This window comes from Pongo abelii, chromosome 19 (genome assembly GCF_028885655.2).
Source record: "Pongo abelii isolate AG06213 chromosome 19, NHGRI_mPonAbe1-v2.0_pri, whole genome shotgun sequence".
NCBI lineage: Eukaryota > Metazoa > Chordata > Mammalia > Primates > Hominidae > Pongo > Pongo abelii.
Genome location: NC_072004.2, coordinates 63,955,984 through 63,978,127, shown reverse-complemented (window position 1 = coordinate 63,978,127; position 22,144 = coordinate 63,955,984). Strand labels below are relative to the sequence as shown.

Below are 22,144 nucleotides of genomic sequence, written 5' to 3'. Positions count from 1 at the left end.
GTCTGGAACGCAAAAGAAAGATCTTGGCTACCCAAATTCGAAATCCCTGGGTTGGCAGTTGAATAGATGGAAGTGAAATATCACCCTGCAATATTATGTAGGGAGAAGAAAGTTCACACCAATGCTTAAAAAGTCAGCATTGAGAAGTAGAAAAGAAGAATCATGAGACAGCATCCAAGTATCTAAGAGAGAATAATTTTAAGGAGGAGTAGCAGGCAACAATATAGAATACTCCAGAGATCGAGCAAGATAAAGATCAGTGAGTAACACCTGGATTTAGAAACAGGAGAGGCAATTTAGACCTCTGCTTTATACTAGGTGGAATGTATTGTGTACATTTCATAAAGAAATATATATTTACATATAAGGTAAAAGGGGATAAGCAGAAATTAAGTCAAAGAGCAATTTTTCTCCCCATAATGAACAAAATACCCTCCTCCTGAAAACCTCAAGAATAAAGATTTGAAAGTTAGCTTTACTCACCCTCTCCCCAAGGACATTCCAAGCCCTCTGTGATCCCCAGATGACACTAGCCCAGCCTCACCTCCTCAGACATTTTTATGAAGATTGTCTTAACTATGCAGAGTCTGTATTTTCCCAATACACACCATGATTTTTCTAGCCTCTGTGCCTTTGGTCATCCTGCTCCCTCAGTGAAAAATTCCCTTAACTTTTCCTAAAATGAGGAAATAATTCTCTCATACCTTAAAGCTTGATTTTTGTTCCATACCAGACCCTCGTTATCTTGCCCATCTACTACCATCCTCTGGCCCAAAACTCTTTATAGCATTTTTTTCACAACCTACACTTCTTTTATTTACCTCCTCAGTTCCTCAAGGTGAAAAACTACTCCCTCTCTGTTGGTCTGTATTCTATCCAATTGTTCTGTTGTATCCAAGTGCCTGGTATATAGAAGGCAGTCAATAAACAGTATTGAAAGGATGGAGGAAACAGGTGTCATGCTTAAAATGCATTTCTAAATAATTCAGGACAAGCAAAAGAAAATTAATTAAGAAGTTATGCACATAAACTGAACAACTGCGTGGGACACAGAGAACTGAAGTTTAGAGAGAGGATGTGGGAGTGGGGATGGCTTACAAAGAAGAGGAAAGTAACCAGGTACGTACTAGGCACACTTGTTACAAGTAATTTTATCATCACATAAACTTTAAAATAGTGTTTTCATTCTCATTTCAAGAATGAGTGCACAGAAGCTTGGAGAGTCTACCAATTTGTTGCCCAAATAAAGCAGCTTGTGTCAGTAAGAAATTGAATATGATTCTTACAATACTTCAGTATTCTGATACCATGTTGCTTTTAGGAATTAGAATACAGAAGACTAAACTGAATTAAACATTAAAACAAGATGCAAATAGAGACTTGGCATCCATTAACTGATCTAGTAAATGGCATCTGTACTGCTGAGGCAAGAACAGGTATATGTATAAAAAATGGATTTATAAAGGAGAGAAATCAGATCTGTCTCATCTACTTGCCTCATATAACTGTGATGAGAAGCAAGTAAGACAATGTATTTTGCAGGCATTTTGCAAAACTGGAACAACTCTATGTATCTAAGAGACAATAAATTATAGGATTCCTGACTTCCTCCCTGCTCTACATTCTTTAAACATTTCTCTTGCCAATTTTTTGCTTTTCCTTTCCTTTTTGCCTTAATCATCAAAATATGATTGCAATTAAGAGTTGGTGTTTCTCCGAGTCCTGTTTCAAATCAATTTAATAACATGGTATATTTCAAGAAATATTTCAAATAGTGTCACAGAAATTTTGACTAGGGGTCAGAAGTCCTCTTATTTCTCTCGGCCTCACTTTCTTTACCTGTAAAGTGAGAGAATGGAATTAAATGATTTCTAAAATTTTTCCCAACACATGCATTTTATAATTATTTACTCTTCTGAAATTCCTGTGATACGGGAATGTAGATTAATTCTCCCCCATCTTGACATTTGGTTCTTAGGAATCTGAGAATGTCTTTATTTTCTTGTTCTTGATATGATTCCAAGAAAGTAAATACATATTAGATGAATTTCTCTATGAGTATTATTATTGTAGCACTGAAATCCAGGATGAGTAACTTTTTCCTCTAAATACTAGATTAAGTTCCTATCCTCACTGTTGACAGGGATTAAAAAAATACTTCCATTTTACACAGCACCTTTTGTCAGCTGGAAGCTGATAGAAAATTTCAGGGGAGAAGTGATCATCTTAAACAGCAGGCCCTGGCTTTAATTCAGGGAATGAAAGTTACATTGATTTTTTTAAAGTGATCTGAAACCAGCAGGAATCTCTATCCAAAGCCCAGACAGATGGATGAACCAATGGGCTCCCTGTGATCATCTCTGCTACCCATATATCAATTGGGTAGAAAATAAATGTGTTTTAAATTACCTTTAGTTCCAGATAGACCTAGAAATTAAATCTCTACACATTTGAAAAAAGTTAATACCACCTTAAGCTGCATTAATAGAAATCTAATTTCCTTGTCTTGGGAAGTAATTGACTCATTCACTCTATATTTAAGTTAGAGTATTCATTTCTTTTAATCATATGCTAAGGGTAAAAGTAACACATTAGAGTTTGTCCAAAGAATAATGGGTAGTACATTAAAAGGGTCTGAAAGTCATGTTCTCTATAAGACGACAGAGGATTGTAATTCAGATAAAAGACGATTTAAGAGAGACCTTATAATGGTCGTCAATTATTAATATATAACACAATACATTCTATGCTATTCAGGAGGACACAGCAGATAAACAGGAGGAAGAGATATTTGACTAAATGGTACAAAGAAGATTCCAAAGGATCAAGCAATCCTGCATTAGAACAGGTCTTCTCAGAAGGTGACACTGACTAGACACACAATGTGTGTAAGGAGAGGGCAAATGGCTATCAGTTGGAGATGATATAACTGGGAAGTAACAAAGATTCTTTATAAAATTAAGATCCCTTTTTTTCTTTTTTTTTTTTTTTTTGGAAGCATTCTCAAGTCACTTTCAAAATCAATAACAGAGAAACCACCACCTCCCCTGGAGGAAAGACACGGACTCTCATCTTCATCTGTAAACATGGAACCCTGATATCAGGTATCTGCTCTATTTATGAGTGCTCATGTTTGTTTTCCACTAGTGGTATCATTTTTATTACAGGTATTAGGACCCTCATATCCTTTTCTATGATAGTAATTTGCTTCCTGTTTTTCCTTGAAAGCCTTCTCTGCATTCTAGAGATGTTGAATGTAGGTCTTCAAATAGAGAATCATTAAAGAAACTTTCATTTCAGACCACCATGGAATGACAGGGATGAGATTACCCTCATGCCTTAAACAATTAGATAATTAGTATAGATACATAAAAAGTGGTTTTCAGACATTGGACAGCAGGCTATGCAGGACAATGATCCCTGAAAGAAGAGAAACAAACAAGATGACCCTTATAAATGGCCCAGAGCATCATCTGAAAAAAATGTTTCCAGGTCAAAGTACAGAGAGGGAAAACCCAAACCGAATCCAGTAGCCTCACTGAGTGGAGGGGACAGAGTTCAGAGTTTGGAGAGACCAAGGCAGCTAGAAATCATGGTGCAAGTTACTGAAGAGGAAGGAACTATTCCAAGATGGACTGCCAGAAATGTGCAGATAGGTCTTTTTGAGTCTTTGGCTGAGGGTGAATGTTAGCATGCTGGAGAGAAGACTACCCAAAGCCAGGGGAGAAAACTGAAAAGAGGTAATCACAACAATTTCTGAAGGTCACAAAGGGCTGGGAAGAGTTTGTATTCTCAACAGGTAAAGAGGAAATACACAGGTAAATAATACACACAGCATCAGGTAGAATCCATGAAAGGGCATGGTCTTGGTAGAGGAGGTAAATTAGCCTTAGAATGATTTCTGGAACTACCCTAAGGAAGCAAAGCTTCCAAGGCTACAAGAGATTCCAGGTAACTTAACTGCATACTAGAAGAAAATCCAACACTAGAAAAGAAATATGACAAAATCCAGCAACCCAAAAAGTAAAATTCACAATATCTACTATCAATTCAAAATGGCAAGTCATACAAAGAAGCAAGAAAAGATAACCTATGCCCAGGAGAAAAACCAATCAATGGCAACAAAAGCAGAAACAACACAAATGATACAATTAGCAGACAGAAACATTGAGATTGCTATTATCATGATTTTCCATATGTTCAGGAAGTAGACAAAAGCATGAGCATGATTAGAAGATAAATGGAAGCTTTTTACTCCCCAGCTTTATTAAGTTATAATTGACAAATAAAAATTGTATATATTTAAGGCACACAACATGATGATTTGATACATGTATACATTGTGAAATGATTACCATCAAATTGATAAACACATCCATTATCTCACATAATTACCTTTTATGTGAATGTGTGGTGATAACACAAGATCTACTCCTTTTGTGAATTAAAGCATACAATATGATATTAAGTATAGTCACCATTCTGTATGTTAGATACTCAGTACTTATTCATCTTGCAATGAAAGTCTGTACTCTTTGACGAGCATCTCCCCATTTTCACTGTGCTCTGCTCTTTTCCCTTCTCCCAGGCTCTGACAATCACCATTTTACCCTCTGCTTCTATGAGTTCTATTTTTTTTTATTTCACACATAAGTGAGATCATATAGCACTTGTCTTTCTATGTCTGGCTTATTTCATCTTATATAATGTCCTCCAGGTTCATTCATGTCGTGGCAAGTGACAGGATTTTCTTCTTTTTTACAACGAAATAATATTCCTCTGTGTGTGTGTGTGTGAGAAAATCACATTTTCTTTATCCATTCATCCATCGATGGACACTTAGATTGTTTCCATCTCTTGGCTATAATGGATAGTGCTCCAATGAACATGACACTGCAGGCATCTTAGAGATACTGATGTCATTTCCTTTGGGTATATACCCAGAAGTGAGACAGCAGGATCATATAGTAGTTCAATTTTAAAGTTTTTTGAGGAATATCCATACTGTTTCCATACTGGCTGTACCAATTTACATTTCCATCAACAGTGTATAAGGGTTCACTTTTCTTCTCATCCTCACCAAAATTTGTTATCTCTTATCTTTTTCATAATAGCCATCCTAACAGGTATGAAGTGATGCCTTGTTGTGGTTTTAATTTGCATTTCTCTTATGATTAATGATGTTAAATGCCTTTTCATGTACCTGCTGATCAATTGTATGCCTTTAAAAAAAAAAACTTTTATTGAGATCATTTGCACAATTTTAAATTAGGGTTTTTTTTTTGGTTTGGTTTGGTTGCTATTGAATTGTATAAGTTTCTTATATATTTTAGATATTAACCATTTATCAGATGTATAATTTGCAAATATTTTCTCCCATTCTATAGTTTGCCTTTTCATCTTGATTTTTTTCTTTGTTGTTCAGAAGCTTTTTAGTTTTATGTAGTCCAACTTGTTTATTTTTGTTTGTGTTGCCTGTGCTTTTGGTGTCATATTAAAAAAATCATTGGCAAGACCAATATCAATGAGCTTTCCCCCTATGTTTACTTCTAGGAGTATTAGTTTCAAATGTTACATTTAAGTCTTAATTCATTTCTAGTTTTTTTTATGTGTATGATGTAAAACAAGGGTCTAATTTCATTATTTTGCATGTGAATACCTATTTTTCCCAACACCATTTATTTAAGAAACTATCCTTTCCCTGTTGTGTATTCTTGACACCCTTATCAAAGATGAGTTGAGTGATGTGCATAGGTTTATTTCTGGCCTCTTAGTCTGTTCTGTTGGTCTGTTTGTCTGTTTTTATTCTAGTACTATACTGTTTTGATTACCAGAGCTTTGTAATATAGTTTGAAATCAGAAAGTGTGATGATTCCAGTTTTGTTATTGTAATGCAATTTTGCATTAGATATTCAGAGCTGTTTGTGGTTGCATGTGAAATCTAGGATTGTTTTTCTATTTCTGTGAAAAAATACACTGGAATTGTGTTGACTCTGTAGATAATTTTTCATAGCATGAGCATTTTAACAATGTTAATCCTTCCAATTCATTAACACAGAATATCATTCTATTTATTTGTGTCTTCTTCCATCAGCGTCTCACAGTTTGCACTATAGATCCTTTATCTCCTTAAATTTATTCCTAAGTATTTTATTCTTTTTGGTGCTATTGTAAATTTGATTGTTTTCTTAATCTCTTTTTTGCATATTTTGTTGCTAATGTACAGAAACAAAATTTTTTGCATGTTGATTTTATACACTGCAACTTTACTAAATTTATTAGTTCTAACAGTTTTTTGGTGGAGTTTTAGCATTTCTATAAACAAGATCATGTCATCTGCAGAGAGAGACCATTTAACTTCTTCCTTTCCGATTTGAATCTTTTATTTCTTTTTCCTAATTGTTTTGGCTAGAACTTCCAGTACTATATTGAATAAAAGTTGTGACAGTGGGCATTCCTCTCTTATTTCTGATCTTAGAGAAAGAGCTTTCAGCTTTTCACTGTTGTGTATAATGTTAGCAGTGGGCTTGTCATACATGGCCTTTATTATGTTGAGGTACATTTCTTCTATACCTAATTTGTTGAGAATTTTTATTATGAAAGGATGTTGATTTTGTCAAATGCTTTTTCCCCATCTATTGAGATAATCATATATTTTTCATAATCCATTTTGTTATGTGGTACATCATGTTTACCGACTTCTGTATGTTAAACCATCCTTGCTTTCCAGTGATAAATCCTACTTGATCAGGGTGTATGATTCTATTAATGTGCTGTTGAATTCAATTTGCTAGTATTTTGTTGAGGATTTTTGCATCTATGTTCAGCAGGGCTATTGGCCTGTAATTGTCTGTTCTCCTAGTGTTCTTATCTGGCTTTGATATGAAAGTCATGCTGCCCTTGTAAAATTAGTTTGGGAGAATTCTGTCCTCTTCAACTTTATCAAAGTGTTTGACAAGGACCGGTATTAATTCATCTTTAAATGTTTGGTAGAATTCACCCATGATCCATCTGCTCCTGGGTTTGTCTTTGATAAGAGGTTTTTGATTACTGGTTTCATCTCTTTTCTCACTATTGGTCTGTTCAGATTTTCTGTTTCTTCATGGTTAGTCTTGATAGGTTGTATGTTTCTGGGAATTTATTTTTTATTTTTATTTAAGACAGGGTCTCCCTCTGTTGCCCATGCTGGGGTACAGTTGCATGATCATTGCTCACTGCAGCTTCAGCCTCCTAGGCTCAAGCAATCCTCCCACCTCAGCTTCTCAAATAGCTGGGACTATGGGTGCATGCCACCACACCTGACTAATTTTTGCATTTTTTGTAGAGATGGGGTTTTGTCATGTTGCCCAGGCTGGTCTCAAACTCCTGAGCTCAAGCCCTCCACCCACCTTGGCCTCCCCAAAGTACTGCAATTACAGGTGTGAGCCACTGTACCCAGCCTGGGAATTTCTTTAGAGAAATGGAAGCTTTCCAAAATATACAAAGGGAGCTTCTAGACATAAAAAATTTAAATATCTGAAACGAAAAAATATACTTCATGAGATTAGTAGCAGATTAAACACTGCAGATGAAAAGATCTTGAACTAGAAGAAATAGCAATAGAAACTATTAAACTTAAAGTGCAAAGAGAAATAAAGAAGAAAATTGAACAGAACCTCAATAACTTGTGAAACACTATCAAGCAATCTAAGATATGTATAACTAGAATTCCAGAAGGAATTGAGATTGGAAAGTGGGTGATGGTGACAACTGTGAAGAAATCATGGCCAAATCTTTCCAAATTTTATGAAGACCTACAAATCCAAGAAGTTCAATGAACCATAAACAATTGAACATAAATAAAACCACAATAAGATGCATCATAATAAAATAAATGAAAACCAGAATAAAAAAAATCTTAGAAGTGGGCAAACTAAAAAATATATTACATACAGAGATACAAAGGTAAGAATGCTAGCAAACTTACTTAAAACTATGCAAAACAAAACTAACTGATGCAATATCAAATACAGAAAACCAACCAACCAACCTACTTAGATTTTATTACCTAGTAAAAACACATTTTATAAATAAAGGTTAAATAAAGCCCATTTCAGGAAAAAAATATATAAAAATATTCATTGCCGAGAGCTCTGCAATATTTCAAAGAACTATTTAAGGAGGTAATAAAATCATATAGAAAATGATAGCTTTATGGATGAAAATTTGGATCTACACAAGGGAATAAACATAAAAGTTAAATATTTGGATAAATATGAAAGATTTTTCTCATTTATAATTTCTTCAGAAGATAAATTATGATTTAAAGTGAAAACAACAATTGTAATACAGTGTATAACATGAGTAGGAATAAAATATAAGACATTCATACCACAAAGCCAAGAGGAGGGCAATGGAAATATACTGTTGTAAGGTTTCCATATGCTAATAAGAGTGCTTCAAAATAAATAAAGAAAAATTGCTAGAACTGAAAGAAGAAATATGCAAATCCACAAGGATAATTGGAGATTTCAACACATCTCATTAAATAATTGACATAACAATGAAAAAATCAGTTAATGTGTGGAAGACTTGAAAAACACTTTCAACCAATGGAACCTAAATGACATGTATTTTAAAACTCCACCAAATAACAGCACTATATGCATTCATTTCAAGTGCACATGGCATGTTTTGCAATTTGATCATACTGTGAGACATAAAACAAGTCTTAAAAACTTAAGACATGTGACAATCACAACAGAAATGAACTAGATATGAGTAATAGGAATATATCTAGGAAAATTTTAAGATATTTGGAACTTAACTAGTGTATTTTAAATAACTCATGGGTCAAAAACTACAGAGAAATAAGAAAATAGTTTGAACTGAATAAAAATTAAATCACACATACTAAGATTTGTGGGATGTTGCTAATGTAGTACCTACAGGGAAATTTGTAGCACTAAACTCTTATATTAAAAAATAACGCATGCAAGGTTTTTAGCTTTCGGCTTAAAAAACTAGAAAGAGCAGAGAAAACTGAACCTAAAGTAAAAAAAAAAAAGACATAATAAAGAAATCAATGAAATGGAAAACAAAGAAAAAAGAAAATCCATGACACCAACCAAGAACTGTTCTTTTGAGAAATTGACAAAATTGGTAAGCTTCTAGTAAAAAAAAAGAATTTAATAGGAAAATAATATATAAAAGGTATAAATTATCAACAGTACGAAGGGAAGGAAGGAATTTATCACTAAGATTCTACAGACACTAAAAGTATACTAAAAGGATATAATGAGTAATGTTATGTTAATAAATCTTACAACTTATATGAAAATGACAAATTCCTTGAAAATACTTTCTACCAAAGCTTACTGTAGAAGAAATAATCTGGATAGTCATATAACAATTCAAGATATCGAAGTAGTTATAAATCTTTATAGAAATTGTCTAGGCCTAGATGGTTTCATTGATGCCTTTCTACCAAATATTTAATCTTCTAGAAAATAGAAGATGATGAAACACTTCACAGCTCATTTCAGAAACCAGACACAGAATCACCTTGATACTAAAACCAGACAAACACATTATATAGAAAAAAAACTTTTAGACCAATATACCTCTTTAACATAAGTTCAAAAATCCTTAACAAAGTATTAGCAAATGGAATACAACAATATATTAAAGAATAATATATCATAGTCAAGTGCAGTTCATCCCAGAAATACAAGGTTGGTCCAACATTCAAAAACAAATCATTAATTCACCATTTTAACAAACTAAAAATAAAAGACCACACAGCCATTTCCATAGATGCAGCAATTCCTCTCCTAGGTATTTAATCAAGAGAAATGAAAACATGTTCATACATGGACTTTGCAGATGAATGTTCATAAGTTTTATTTCAGATAGACAAAATCTAGAAACAACTCAAATTGTTCATCAATATGTGATTTTGATGTATGTATAGAATAAATCACTATTTAGCAATATAAAGGAATGAACTGCTAATACAGTCAACAATATAACATGGATGAACCTTAAAAGCACCATGCTAAGGGAAAGAAATGCTACAAAAGATTATATGCATATGGTTCTGTTAATATGAACCTCTAGGAAATGTAAAATTATATTGGTTTCCAAGGGTGAAGGGGTCAGAGGAGTTCATCTGCTACAATGAGGCACAAGGGAACATTTCGGGATCATAAAAATATTACATATCCTGCTTTTACAGCACCGTATACACTTGTGAAAACTCATAAAATTGTAAATTTGAAATTAAAGAATTTTACTATAAGTAAACTATATCTCAACAAAATAGATTTTTAAAAGACTATAAGGTTTTCACAAGTCTTAAATTTTAGACAATAAACTCTCAATATCTCCCTTTTTCCCAAGTCTTTTAAAATGAAAGTTCAATTTTAAGAAAATTTTCACATAAAAGTAATTCATGCAAATTATTTTTAAAAATAGAAAATGTAGAAATGTACAAAAAAGATAATAACTATCATCTAGAGATAAATACTTATTTTTTGCAGCTTTCCTTCCAGAGTTTTTCTTCTATAGTTATGAGAGAATATAAAAAATTTAATCATACTGTATATATGATTCAATATCTTGCTTTTATTACTAAAACTACAAAATTAAAACCTAATATATGGAGTTTATTTCCCTGATTAGAAAACTCAGAATATCTAGTTCATAAGTATTGCAAAATAACTCTTTCCAACTTAAAAAATTCCAGTTAGAAAATATGTTTTATGGTGAAACAATATTATATTAGTAAAATAAAAGCCTGAAAAAGTTTCATTTGGTCTTATTTAGATGAAAACAAATGAATTTTCAAAACTTACTTCTCATCTATACACCAATGGCTCCCTCCAATCTCCCACACCCACAAAAATAAAAAAAATAAAAAAAACCTTTGTTTTTGGTTTTAGTTATTTTGCTGAAGCATCTGAAAGGCAGTTTGCTGAGAGCCAAACTGGGGAAAAAAATGTCTTGTTTAGAGTTCACCCTATCTGCAAAAGACTTAACTTTGGAGTCAGTCACTTAACATTCTTGGTTTTAGTATATATTTCAGGAAAAGATGTAATAAATCACTCCAAGATACAAATGCATCTGGGAAACAGAATCATTCCGCTGGAAAGCAAGACAAAGGGGGCAGTGCTCTGCAGGTACTAATCAGATAGAAAGAAGCAGCTGAGAGTGATTTCTTGCATCTGTTTATCAAGTACATAAATACTTTAAGCACCTACTGTTAGCCAGGCACCATGCAGGCAGTATAGCGGGTGGAAAGATACAAATTACTTGCCCTCTAGGACTTGACAATCTGTACACACAAATTCCTATAATGTGATGTCTATTGTAAAGAGTACAAAGAAAGTTTAAGAATTCAGAATAGAATTTGAACACTTCCAGCTGAAAAATCAAGGAGTCATGAAAGGGGGGACTCTAAAGCTGGCTTGTGTGGAACTAGTCAGATTCCAACAGGCAGGTATAGGAGCCCTCAGTTGGGGTAGGAAAATAATCTGAATTTGCTGAGAGGCATGACAAAGCTGCTGAGCTGAGAATGCTGAGGACATACCCAGGAAGAGTTAATTAGTCCAGGTTGACAGCAGTAGCTACATGCTGGGGAATTGTGACTGATGAGCTTAGAAGTTGAGGGCAAATTGCAGATGGCTTTGGCTACCAGGAGAGATGTGTAGACATTACCCTACAAGAAATGGGAGGTCACTGAAGGTTTTTGATCAAGGATATAATAGGACGCTGTTGTGCTTTGATTAATCTTGTTGCAATGACTAAAAAATGATGGGAGAAAATAAAAACAAGGTAGGGGTTTATCACAATATTCTGAAAGCCTGAAACCACAATGGTAGCAGAAGGCATACAATAAAATGACATATATAAGAATTATTTTGTAGTTAAAAGCTATGAGTTTGATCAATATTGACTTTAAGTGGCGGGCGTTAGGAAGAATCAAGATCCAGAAGGCTAAACAGGAGCAGATGTACTTTCATTCCCATCTCACATATTCACTTATGATTGCGAGAATCTCACTGAATCCAGGTGTGACCACAGGATGCTCAGAATAGTATCATGGCAGAGTACTCAGAATGTGAATTCTGCAGCTGGACTGCCTGGGTTTGAGTCCTGATTCTGCTACTTACTAGCTATGCGACCTTGAGTAAGTTACTAAACCAGCACATGCCTCCTCTCATAAAATATGGCCAACAATCATAATAATTCCTTTATGTGAAAGTTAGGAGAAATAAACAAGTTAACATTTGCAAAGTGCTCAGAGTCATGCCTGGCACAAAGTAAGTGTTTTACAAGTGTTTGTTAAAACAAACAAAACCTCACTATGTTCACATAGTCCTATATTAATGTGAGTTGCCATCGTGGGTGAAACTTTTGGCATCTCTGCCCATCTCCTAAAGTGTTGTCTTTTCTTCCTTCTTAATCTTTTGTTTGAAAGCTATATTTTCTCTTTAGCCAATTTCATTCACTCAGTGGCTATAAATATCATTTATATGTTGGCAGGAGACAAATGTGTATGTCCCCTCAGACTTCTCTTGCCAACAAGATGCCTTCTTTTGAAAGTTTCACAAGTGCATCAAAATTAACACGACTAAAACAGAATACATTTATGTGCTGCATATGGATGTTTCAGTCAATGGTGGACTGTATATACAACCATAATCCTATAAGATTATACTGGAATACCATATGTTTTACTGGACCTTTTCTATGTTTATATATGTTTAGATACACAAATACTCACCATTATGCCACAATTGCCTACAGTATTCAGAACAGTAATATACTGTGTAGGTTTGTAGCTTAGGAGCAAAAGACTATACCACATAGCCTAGGTGTACAGTAGGCAATGTCGTGTAGGTTTGTGTAAGTGCACTCTATGGTGTGTTCACATGACAATGAAATAGTCTAGCACATTTCTCAGAACATATCCCCACTGATAAGTGACACATGACTATTTGACTCTCCCCACCCCAAACCTGAATCACCTATAGTTTGCCAATTCAGACAATGGCACCATCATTCATGGAGGTGTTGAAAATCCAAACTTAAGATTCATCCTTCATTGCTTTTTTTTTCCCCATTCAATACATCAGTATGTTCTGTAGACATTATCTCCAAAACATTTCCAGAGTCAATCCATTTATCGCTCTCTTTACTCCTGACTCTCCAGGTCTAGTCACTGTTATTTTTTAAAAGCACTTCTGTAATTGACATCTAATCAGTTTCTCCAATTCCATGCTTGCCCTCTTCTAGTCGATTCTCCCCACAATGGCTAAACAGATTGGTAAACAATGTATATCATGCATGCCACTACTCTGGTTAACACTCTTTAATCACTCACTACTGAATAAAGAATTAAACCTCAATATTCTCAAATGGCCTACAAGGCCTCTTCTTCCCAGCTTCTCATTCTCTTTTCATGTCCTTCAATCCCTTCCTTGGCTTTCTCTTTCATCTGCCAACATGCCAAGCTCTTTCTCACTTCAAGGACTTCCAAGGTTTGTGCTCCACCTTGTTGCAACTTTCTAACCTTGCTGGACCACTGAACAAATTCTACTTAATCTTCAGGGCTCCCTTCAAATGACGTCTTCCCAGCAAGGCCCCCCAACTCTTATTTCCTTCATAGAATGTGCATACTTTGAAAATATGTATTTATTGTAGGCTTGTTTGGTTGATATTTGCCTCATCTCCTAAATTATAAACTGATTATAATTATAATTATAATTATAAACTCATCTCCTAATTATAAACAAAACAAATATGGTTTTGTTCACTGCTATACACCCAGACCCTGTTTAGTGCCTGGGTTGAAATGTATGTTTTGACAAGAAAGAAAAGAAAAAAAAAAGGAAGGAAAGAAGGAAGGAAGGAAGGGAGGGAAGGAAAGGAAGGAGGGAAGGAGGGAGGGGAAAAAAGGAATAATGGAGGAAACGAAGAGTGGGAAGGGAGGAAGGAACAAAGAAAAGAAAAGAAAAGAAAAAAAAAGAAAAGAAAAGAAAGGAAGAAATGAGGGAGGGATGAAGAGAGAGAAGAAAAGAAGGAAAGAAACAAAGGCACACAAACCCTGGAAGACAACCTAGGCAATACCATTCAGGACAGACATGGGCAAAGATTTCATGATGAAGACACGAAAAGCAATTGTAGCAAAAGCCAAAATTGACAAATGGGATCTAATTAAACTAAAGAACTTCTGCACAGCAAAATAAACTATTAACAGAGTAACGAGACAACCTACAGAATGGCAGAAAAATTTTGCAAACTATACATCCGACAAAGGTCTAATATCCAGCATCTATAGATAATGTAAATTATCTATAGATAATTCACAAGAAAAAAACAACTCCATCAAGAAGTGGGCAATGGACATGAACATTTTCGACAGAAGACATATATGTGGCCAACATGCCTATAAAAAATAGCTCAACATCACTGATCATTAAAGAAATGCAAATCAAAACCACAGTGATACCATCTCACACCAATCAGAATGGCTATTATTAAAAAGTCAAAATATAACAGATGCTGACAAGGTTGTGGCACACCTAAACACGGTTGGTGGGAGTGTAAATTAGTTCTACCATTGTGGAAGACTGTGGCAATTCCACAGAGATCTAAAGAGAGAAATACCATTCAACTCAGCAGCCCCATTACTGAGTATATACCCAAAAGGACATAAATCATTCTATTATAAAGACACATGCATACATATGTTCACTGTACAACTATTCACAATAGCAAAGACACGGAATCAACCTAAACGCCCATCAATGATAGACTGGATGAAGAAAATGTGGTACATATACACCATGGAATACTATGCGGCCATAAAAAAGAACAAGATCATGTCCTTTGCAAGGACATAAATGGAGCTAGTGGCCATTATCCTTAGCAAACTAACACAGGATCAGAAAATCACATACTTCATATTCTCACTTATAAGTGGGAGCTAAATGATGAAAACACAGGGACACATACAGGGTAACAATACATACTGGGGCCTTTCAGAGGGTGGAGGGTGGGGGAAGGGAGGAGGGATCAGGAAAAATAACTAATGGGTACTAGGCTTAATACCCGGGTTATTAAATAATCTGAACAACCCCCCATGACACAAGTTTACCTATGTAACAAACAAACTTGCATTCGTACCCCTGAACTTAAAAGGTTTTTTTTAAAAAAAAAAAAAAGACAGGCATTCACCAACCCTGACGAGTAGCCATTGACTTTTGCCTCTCAGACCTGGCAAGGCATTGAAACAATGGAGTTAAGAAGGATAAACCAGTTTGGTATGAAAAGAGGACTCACTCAGTTTTGGCTCATTATCATTCAGGGCACACATATTTACTGTCTCCTCCATGCATGCTTCCCACATGTAATCTTAGAAAAGATATTAGAAAAGAAATGAATACATAACAACTTCAATAAATATGAACAAGTGGTACTTGTAAGACCAGGAATTTTGAGGAGTTTTCAGAAGATATCAAGTGGATAGGATCAGATTTAATAAAATAATAAATAAATAACTAGGACTGAGAATAAGCTCCTTGCAGTATAATAGCTTTTCTTCCCAGCTTCTCACTGGCTCCTTAGATAAAGGTTAAACCTGCTGACAAAAGTACTGGGAGCAGAAGCAGCTTACATAGGGCAATAACTAGAGTACAACCTATGAAAGCCTTGGCTGCTTTTCCTTCTCCACCTTTGCATATTAATGCTAAGGTTGGATATGGCATTTGCTCCCATATTGAAATCATGTAAAGGGCCTTCAAGTAAAGCAATACAGTGTGTGTGAGTATGTGTGTGTGTGTGTGAGAAAGAGAGAGTGTGTATGAGTGTGAGTGGTGTGTGTGTGTGTGTGTGTGTGTGGTAGCTTCCTACTATGTGCCTGCGGCCAGAAAGAAGCAGACCAAACCAAGGTAACTTCAGAACCACACAGCTGACACAGAAATGAAAAAATAAGGACAATTCTTTAGAGGACTAAAATGCAACCATACATATCACTTGCTAATGTTTTCCTTACTTTAGAAATAGATTTCACCAACTTGTCTCTTTATCCTCTGCTCCTGTATCTTGAAGGAAGACGGTGAAACCAGCATTGTCTCCATTTTTAACCCTCTCATTAATAGTAGGGGGCTACCATAAGCACGTAACTGCAGAGGAAATCATACCAGCTTCCAATACCAACTGAGCTCTTTGTTTAAAACAGGAACATATAGATAAACATAACCAGACATCTGAGGGAAATCAATGGCATGAGAGAGAAGAACCAAGATTAACAAAGAAAGGTAACATAAAAAACAAAAGAAAACTTTTAAAAAGTTCAATCAGTATACTTGTAAGAATTTAGCGAACTAATATGTCTATAAAATAAGAAAATATTCATAAACAGATAAATAGAAAAATGAAAAGTTTTTGGAAATTAAGATATAATTGTCAAAATTTAAGAAGGTAAAAGAAGTCCTATACAAAAGGATGGACATTGCTGAAAGCCAAAGAAGAAATATGGAAGATAAAGAAAGGAAATCTAAAAATTAACATAAAAAGGCAGAGATAGAAATTGAGTGCATAGAAAGGATATGTGTTGTGGGAAGTCAGGGACCCTGAATGGAGGGACCAGCTGAAGCCATGGCAGAAGAACATAAATTGTGAAGATTTTAGGGACATTTATTAGTTCCCCAAATTAATACTTTTATAATTTCTTATGCCTGTCTTTACTGCAATCTCTGAACATAAATTGTGAAGGTTTCATGGACACTTATCACTTCCCCAATCAATACCCTTGTGATTTCCTATGCCTGTCTTTACTTTAATCTCTTAATCCCGTCATCTTCGTAAGCTGAGGAGGATGTATGTTGCCTCAGGACCCTGTGATGATTGCATTAACTGCACAAATTATTTGTAGAGCATGTGTGTTTGAACAATATGAAATCTGGGCACCTTGAAAAAAGAACAGGATAACAGCAATGTTCAGGGAACAATGGAGATAACTTAAACTCTGGCTGCCTGTGAGCCAGGCGGAACAGAGCCATATTTCTCTTCTTTCAAAAGCAAATAGGAGAAATATCGCTGAATTCTTTTTCTCAGCAAGGAACATCCCTGAGAAAGAGAAGGCGTCCCTAAGGGGAGGCCTCTAAAATGGCCGCTTTGGGGACGGCTGTCTTTTATGGTTGTAGCTAAGGGATGAAATAAGCCCCAGTCTCCTGTAGTGCTCCCAGGCTTATTAGGATGAGGAAATTCCCGCCTAATAAATTTTGGTAAGACCGGTTGTCTGCTCTCAAACCCTGTCTCCTGATAAGATGTTATCAATGACAATGTGTGCCCAAAACTTCATTAGCAATTTTAATTTCGCCCCAGTCCTGTGGTCCTGTGATCTCACCCTGCCTCCATTTGCCTTGTGATATCTTATTACCTTGTGAAGCACATGATCTCTGTGACCCACACCCTAATTGTACACTCCCTCGCCTTTTGAAAATCACTAATAAAAACTTGCTTGTTTTGCGGCTTGGGGGGCATCACGGAACCTGCTGATATGTGATGTCTCCACCGGATACCCAGCTTTAAAATCTCTCTTTTGTACTCTTTCCCTTTATTTCTCAGACTGGCCAACACTTAGGGAAAACAGAAAAGAACCTATGTGAAATATCAGGGGTGAATTTTCCCTGATAGATATGGAAATTATGAATGGAAAGAAAAAAAGGCATAAAAGACCATGTGTTGCAAAACCTATCCAGAATGAGAGAGTAGGGGTAACAGATGGGAGAAGATAATCAAAGAAATAATAGAAGAAAATTTTTCTAAGAAGTGACTTGAATATTCATTTAGTTGATAAGATTTAGTGAGCTTTTACTTTTTGCCAGGCATTGTTCTTAGCATTTACAGATCAGGAAACAATCTCTGCCTTGTACAAATAATTAACAAACATATACACTTAGATATACCCCAGTGACATTTTTGAACTTCGAGAATAAAGATGATATCCTAAAAGCCAGTAAGGCCTGGTCTGGTAGGGAAGATTTATCTACAAAAGCATTAGACTTATCTGAGACTCTTTGCAAGCTGGCAATGGAGTAACACCTAGGAACATCTTAAGGAAGGAAGGTAATTTTGACACTAGAATTTTATTACCAGATGAACTGTCAGTAAAGCATGAGGGTGAAGAAAAACCTTTTATTGGACACCTGAGGACCCAGAAAACTCATCACTCATATACCCTTTTGGTGAAAAGAAAAAGCAAAGCAAAACTGAAATATGGAGTTTCCAAAACTATAAAGTGAATTTAAATGTATACCACAATATATGAGAAAGAATAGAAATAATCTAGGCAGTAAAACAAATTTAGTGTGATATCTGAAAAACAAGGTTAGAAAACCATCAGTTGACATTAGAACAGCATGTTGGAGGCTCCAGGAATGTCTTCAAGAAAAAGTAGTTGTCATTAACACCAAATGCCTGATTAAAAATCAAGAGTGTAAATGTATTGTGAAACTGATCTATTATTGTGTGATATATTATAAAAAGTCTTATAAAAATATATTACTGATACAGTTTCAGACTGATGAGACGAAGGATTATTTTCTCCCGATTAGCCATAAAAAGGTAATATTTTCCTAGTAAAAATAAATGCAAGAATGGCACGGTCTGAATATAAAACTCTTTAAAATGAGTCATAATTCTGGGCAACTGATATAGTGTTAGAAAGATCCTTCAGGGGAAAGCCATCATATCTCCAAGAATAAGGCAGATAGCCTCAAATAAAGTATAAAAGCATTTATAATTGATATTAGCTACACTCTGTGAAGTTCAGGTGCTCACATGGGGAGGTAAAGCTGAACAAATTCTTGGAATATGAGGTTGTAACTGGGAAGCAACTGGAACTAGGGTGGGAGATTTTGTAGTAGTTCACATAAAGCAGGTGACCACTGACAGAAGCTGTGAGAAGAAGAGATGGCAGATGAAGAGGCTCTGGAAATCTGCCTTTTAGGAGGTGACATGAGGAAGAGCAGGCACAGCAGGCTGCAAAGGAACCCTCAAATCTAGAAATGTGCACTCTTCCAGAAAGGAAGAGGAGGTGTCCAAAATGAGAGTCATTGGTGATTGGTGATTGGAAAGGTGCCAAGGGCACTTGGCAGGAACTGATGACCCAATTCTGTTCAGTGAGGGAAGAAGGTAGCTTGCAGGGAAATTTGGAATTGGGATGCAAAAATCATAAGTCACCATGGAGTCTATTCATAAGAAGTCATGAAGTGGTTTGGCGGGAAGAAAGAAACCCCCTAACCTCAGCCATGATCATCAAAACGGGTCCTTCAACTGAGGCTGGGCTGGGAAAGAGGAGCTGGCTTGCTTGTGTTGTGAAATTTTCAAAGTAAGAGCATCCCATGCTGGATACTTGCTGCATAAAAGCTTTTGCTATATAGTTTGTCATTTTTAAGACTGTTATACAAACTACATTTTATAAGTGTCCACAGGCATATCCCTGTCATGCTTTTGCAGTTATAAGAAGTAGAATTCCTTGTTGGGAGTTATAGTCTTGCTGTCTTTGATTTTCTTCTGCTTGACAAAAAGGAATAACCTGAGGTTAAAGCATCCTGCTGTGTATTCTGTAAACAATCCCATTATCATACAACAACCCAGTGAGCACTACTTACCCTTACAAAGTATCAACAGATAACCAAACTGCTCTTCAGTAAAGCTATATCTGATTTTAAGTACAAATAAAAGCTCCAAATAGTCACACAGAATGACATAGTTGATGTAATTCAAGTTCTGTTCTTTGTGTTTACATAGTGCTATTGTTTATTTTATATGAACTGCTGAAATTCAGGAATATGTAGTACAACAGGGATTAGAGACACGACTTGGCCTACAGTAGCTCCACCAATCTGGAACCTTTGAAATGTTCTCTTGGAACAAAACTTATGTAGCTGAATGACTCCATGTTGGAGGCTAACTGAATAATTAGAGTTTTCCCCATCAGATTCTATGTAAAATGCAGTGCTTAGTAAAGAATCAGTAACTAAAATGTGCAATTGACCCTTGAACAACACGGGTGTGAACTACATAGGTCGACTTATACACAGATTATTTTCAATAAGTTACACCAAGGGTGCCTGCCCATCCTGCTTCCCCATCTATCTACCTCTTCTGCCCCTGCCACCACTGAAACAGCATAACCTTTCCTATTTTCCCTCCTCCTCAGCCTATTCAACATGAAGACAAGGAAGATCTTTATTATGATCCACTTCCACATAATGAACAGTAAATATATTTTCTTTTCCTTATGACTTTCTTAATAACATTTTATTTTCTTTAGCTTTCTTTATTGTAAGAATACAGTATTTAATAAATATAACATATAAAATATGTGTTGATGAAGTATTTGTTATCAGTAAGGCTTCTGGTCAACCATAGGCTCTTAGTAGTTGAGTTTTGGGGTAGTCAAAGTTATACATGGATTTTTGGCAGCATGGGGGTCAGCATCCCTAATCACCACATTGCTCAAGGGTAAATCGTATTGTTAAAACTCAACAGTAATGACAGCAATTGTTTAGAGCTTAGACCAACAAAAGGTTTTTCGAAGTGGAGTATTTTATCGCTGGCGTTTTTACAATTTCCAGCACCTGGGGATAATAAAAAGCAGGTCAAACTTTTGGTGGGTTTCATTATTATTATTAAATTCTCTCCAGACAATGCATGCTGTTACTGCCTGCACCCAGCATGGAACACTCCCTGTGTTCCTTCCTTTGTGCACTTCTGACTGTGTAGGTCCTGAAGTTCCAAAGTGCTGCTCAAGAGGTTGATTAGCTAGAACCACTTGTGTTGATTGGCCAGAAATTTCCTGGTGTGACTAGGAAAGCCATGAACCTCTGAGAAGGATTGGTACAAAAGCCTATCCAACAGGAGTACTTCATATTGGATGGCTGAAACGTGACCCAAACCCTCTCAGTGCTGAAATATATATGCAGGTTTATATATACTTACACGAGGCAGTGTCTTTAAGTACAATATGCTGTAGTTGGCACATACTGAAAAGCCTTACCCGTGCCTCCCTGGATCAGAAGGAACCCAGAAGGATCAGGAACTCAGTAGTGGTACAACTGATCAGGTTGCATTTTTGCAACTTTACATAGCCTAAAGCAAAATTATAATAATAAAAATAGTAATATCTTTGTATACTTTCATAGTCTATGATGCAGGACTAACTCTAATACAAAATTTTATTTTTACAAAAATAAGACACATTTCTCATTGTCTTATTGTCTGTATTTTACAAATGAGTAAACTGAGGCTCTGAGACATTAGGTGATTTTCAAACATTACTGTCCATCAAATGGGTGGAACACAATGGAGTTGGATCCAAAGCATGACCTTCTGAGTCCAGTGGGCTTTCTGCCATGCAGCTCTGAAGTGTGGTAATAATAGGGACTCTCACAGATGAAATGATAAATAGGACTATTTACCGGTTACACAAAGTTTTCAATCTGTTATTAAGTAGCAGTTCAGATTTCACTATGTTTAATCCACCAGCAATGATCTTTCCCATCTTGCATACCTGGCAGATGCCTATTCATCTTTTAAGCCCTATGTCAAGAGAAGCCTTCATCTGCAAAGCCTTTTCTGACCCCACAGATAGGGTTAGTTGTTTTCTTTTTTCTGCAGCCAATCCACATGTGTGGATCCCACCACTCATGTCTCACATGCCTTATTAGGCTAAACTGTAACTCTTAATTTCATGTCTGTCTCTAAACTCAACTGCGAGCTCTTAAGATCAGGAGCTGTCATTTATTCTTATTTGTATCCCTAGTGTCTAGCAGAGTGTCTGGCACATCAGGCTCTGAGTAAATTTTACACACTATGCATCCCAATTTTTTGGGGAAAAAAACATAACAAAATATTTCTAATTGAGGGTGAGTCAGTGTAACATCACCCTCTCATACTGAGAGAATATATCCATTAAATTCTGCTTGCTTCCTCTTAGAGATGAAAAATCAGAAATCTAGAGAGAGAGACTTGCATCACTGCCTCCACTTAACAAACACTGATATTGAGAACATAATAAAATTATCCTGTGGATGAAATCAATATTCTATTCCTTAATGCTGCTAACTATAACTTCCAAACCAATCTT

At 35.6% G+C, this 22,144-nt stretch overlaps 1 protein-coding gene and 1 long non-coding RNA gene across 3 annotated transcripts in view; one reads left to right on the top strand and one right to left on the bottom strand.

Annotated features, from left to right (window-relative positions):
• CA10 (carbonic anhydrase 10) overlaps positions 1–22,144 on the bottom strand; it is a 543,036-nt gene that overhangs the window by 421,962 nt on the left and 98,930 nt on the right.
• LOC129054932 (uncharacterized) lies at positions 912–20,373 on the top strand. The gene is made up of 3 exons (XR_008519557.2): positions 912–1,119; positions 2,999–3,104; positions 20,216–20,373. It is a non-coding gene; the product is annotated as an uncharacterized LOC129054932 (long non-coding RNA).